The sequence below is a fragment of the Octopus bimaculoides genome, chromosome 17 (assembly GCF_001194135.2).
Source record: "Octopus bimaculoides isolate UCB-OBI-ISO-001 chromosome 17, ASM119413v2, whole genome shotgun sequence".
NCBI lineage: Eukaryota > Metazoa > Mollusca > Cephalopoda > Octopoda > Octopodidae > Octopus > Octopus bimaculoides.
This window is the reverse complement of record NC_068997.1, coordinates 934,982-939,378: the sequence shown is the minus strand read 5'-3', so window position 1 is coordinate 939,378 and position 4,397 is coordinate 934,982. Positions and strand designations below refer to the sequence as shown.

General features: G+C 35.0%; 1 protein-coding gene across 1 annotated transcript in view; it reads left to right on the top strand.

Annotated features, from left to right (window-relative positions):
• LOC106876684 (cyclin-dependent kinase 2) overlaps positions 1-4,397 on the top strand; it is a 53,786-nt gene that overhangs the window by 671 nt on the left and 48,718 nt on the right. The window lies entirely within an intron of this gene.

Here is a 4,397-nt window from a genome sequence, read left to right as displayed (position 1 = left end):
TATATATATATAGATGTATGTGTGTTATATATTATGTATGAAAATCAAGCACTATGCAATATCGAATACAATGCGATACACACCATCAAACACTTGACAAAAAAAAAATAATAATAATATATTTTATCCTTTCCTGTTTTTTCTATTCGAACTTACATTCATAGTTTGAATGCCTTCCATCACAGTTCTACTCAAACAATTACAGATAAATTAGAACATTTCTCACAAAGGTTTAAATGGCCAAAGCGATGTAAGGCTGTAATATTTATTCATTACCCTACTGGATTAGTAGCGACCACAAACGTAAGTCCAGAAATTATTTCAGCTGTGAGCATTTACAGATTCTATATAACGTACAAGTGCAGCCTTCGCTAAAGTACAGCTCATTCACCGGGGCCCGTAGATAGGTGAAGGGTCTTTTTGTTGTTTCACACACAAATAAAAAGACGAGATTTTAAAAATAACCATCTGACTACATACCTAACTCAGTAACAACTACAATGATAGCCAAGTCGTTGTCTATGACCCACTTCCCTAGCAATTTATCATCCACCTCCCAAGCAAGTTGTCTATCACTCACCTCCTTCAAGTTGTCTATCACCTACCTCTCCAGCAAGCTGTGTACTACACCTTTGTGCCATCAATTCACCCGTCTTTCCGTCATCCTGTTAGGAAGCCTATCAAAACAGTTGTATCTGAGGAGAATGAATTAAACCTTAATCACAATACACTCATTGAACTACAAATAGTCAGACACCCCTGTATGGATTATTATTACAACTATATCAACGTGAGTAAACCATAGAGAGCTGGCAGTTAGCAGAGAACTGTAATGTCTCTCGGTAGTCCCTTCTTCGTTAATACAAAGGTGTTTGCAAAATTCAACAACGTCGTAACTCCTCCCACTCCACCTCAAGTCAATTGAACATTTCATCCGTAATAAGAAGGGAAAATCATTTGCGTTAACTGCAAACTCAAAAATTCAAATTAGTATAAAATAAAATGTAACCGTTCAGTGGAGAACGAGTTTCTTGGATGATAAGGGCGATAACTTAGGGCATGTTTCAGTGTTATAAAAATAACCTATAGCGAACATCAGCAGTTTGTCCATCGACTGAATATCAGTTTCACCGATACCGACCTGTCCAACTTATAATCTTTCACTTTGATAAAGAATAAAAGGTTGTATTTCTCTAGATGCCATATTAATTACTTCTATGAACTGCAACCGCTTGAACATCCTTCGCACTTTTATTCATGATTTCCCTCAACTTTTGTCTTGTTATCACGATAAACAGACGATACCACCACCACCACCGCTGCCATCATCATTTTAATGTCCATTTTTCATGCTTGTATCATTTGGTTGGGTCTTCTCTAACACTTCTTGAGATCAACCTTCACTACTTCTGCCTTTATCTTTCTTGATCTTCTTCCGCTGGTGCTTTCTACACGAATCTCCTGGTACAGCTTCACACATCTATCATCCATACATATTCATATGTTCGTGTTAGCACAAACTCTTACACACCACATCTGATTCCTCTTATACCTAGCTTTTATGTGTCTCACTCGTTTGTATTTCGTCCTTCTCTTACATTACGCTACACCCATCAAATTATGACCACTTCGTTTCTTTCCAACTTACACCCACCTGTATTTAGTATCCCCACCTACCGCTGTCTCACTATCATGCAGCATTGCAATTTGTACATAAGCGTCGTACAATGTTCCCTTCACTGGGAGAGAGAATCCTTTGGTCAGCAGCCAAAGTGATAACCTCCGGAACTCTTACCACCATATTCTAATTCTGGTTACGATGCTTTCAGAATATTCTCCTCAGCTGCTGCCAAGGTCACCTACATAATTGAAACTTCTGTCTCATGCCTTCTGAGCATTGCAAGGAGTTCATATTCTCGATATCCTGTGGTCAACATCTAATTCAGGCAAAGTCTTTATTCACTATCAGTCTATCCTTGATTTCGCTCTCTTGTGCACCTGTAGATCATATTGTGTATAGCGTAATGAATTCCTACCAACTCCATTTCTGTATACTGAGCTCGGCCATTTCCATATTGGTTTCAGAATCCTGTCTTTCTTTCTGACTCAGGTTAGTATAAGGCCTATTGAGTAATTTCGTTTTTTTTTATGTAACCACATCCGTAATTTCTTCTCTGACTCTTTCACAGTCTCTGTTATACAAATACTAGTACATGCGCGCGCATATATGCGTCTGAGTGCGTGTGTACGTGCATGTGTGTATACATACATTCGTGCATAATCTGTAAAACTTCCCAGATGTTTATCATTTAAGTATATATGAGCATGTCTAGATATGCAACTATATGCATGAGAAGACATACATAAAACAAAACACAAATCTGCACACATACATACATACATACACATATACATACGTACATACATACATACAAAAAACACCCTTGTTGATGTTGAAATTCCAATGAAAGATCCTTGGATCTAGGTTAGAAACCAGTTCTTTCTCTATTGGCAAGAAATCTTGAAATAAAACTGAATAATAGCATGCATGCTTGATGGGGCTGGGGTTATTCCAGGTTCGACTATCTATTTGTCTGTCTGTCTGTCTATCTTCGTTTATAAATCTCGTCAGCCACATAATGGCTTAATTAACACGTGTCTACCGTTTAAAGACCAAATAAAGAGGGAAATCTATGAAGAAGACACCAGTGGATGTTAATGGTAGAGGCATGTCTTGAACGAGTTACATTTTCCATTAGTTCAAATAGGAGATATCCTATATCTTTTTATCTCAACCAGCTAGAAATAACAGGCAAATTCTCTCGAATTACTCTACATCCTAATACAAAAAAAAAAAGAAACAAAAAAACATTGCAGAATGTAGATTTGAATATCGTTAAATTATATGATCACGGATGGAATGTCTCCTCATCCGAGGTAACTCAACGGTTTCTTACAACAAAAGCCACTGTTGAACTGATCTGACCAGTTGATGTCATTCATACGACTATTCACTTGCACAAACACGGGTTTCTCTTTGTTGGGAAAGGGTACATAGATATATTTGTCCTTACCTTCGAAACCGGGGAGTAGATGGACAGGGACAACTGATGAAGGGAAATATTCTTTATGTTGCATGTCTCGTTTCTTTGTTTTTTTCGTTGTTCGAAAAAAAGTTCGTTTTCTGTTTTCGTTTCTCATTGTGTTTAACGTTTTTTTTTTTGTGATGTCCTGTACCGATATATGCATGTATGTATACTTATAGATGTAGGTACGTACATATATGTATGGATATATGAATATATTTATATATTATTTATATTAGTATATAGATATACATACATACGTATAAGACATTCTTTCGATAGCCGTACATGAAAAGTGAAAGCTTTCGGCAATTTCCGTAAAAATGTTTTTTCTTTCATTTTCTGAATCACTTGTGTTCATGTACTTTTTGTGTATATATGTGTGTTTATGTGGCTGTAAGTATATGTATATACATATATATTTTGTGTATACAAAAAATATACAAACATAAGTGATTCAGAAGAAAAAAACTATGTAAGGTTTTTTTTACGGAAATTGCCGAAGAAAGGTTTTCACTTTACATGTACGGCTATCGAAAGATGGCATATATGTATATCAGAACTGACCAAGGATCGGGAACGTGAAACTCTGAGTAGCAGTCTTTTTGTTTTTTGTAAAGTTTTGGCAACTTTAATAAAAAAGGTATACACACGCATGTGGATCATATCTCTCTCTATATATATACACACACACACACACACACACACGTATGCGAGAGGATGCACAAACTGAACAGAAAATATTAGAAATTGATATTGATCTTGACCATAAGGCCGAGAAAAAAATATCCTAATATTTAGTTAGATAAATATAAACTTGTTACCAGTTCAAATATTTTAAGAAAGTTTATTCATTCAAATTCAAAAGTGCATCGATACTCCATTACAACCACTCCGCGTTTCCAGTTTATTTTTTTTTATAGTTTTCCATATATATATATATATATATACACAGACAGATAGGCATGTGTGTGTGTATATATATATATATATGTGTATAATGTATGTATATTTGAGTGTGTATATATATATATATATATATAGTCCACACGTTTAGAGAGAGCACGAGGGAGAGAGAAAGGGGGGGAGAGAGAGAGAGATCTTGATAATTTTTTTTCAACCACTTGGTTTTACTCTTACTTGCTAGAAAAAATAAATGAATGCAATATTCATCATTAGCATGCAAGACTGCATTTAAAAAAAGAGTCTGATAAAAAATTGTAAAAGTAAAATAGTAAGACATACTATTATTACTATTATATATATATATATATATATCACACATATATACATACATTTATAGCTAAACAC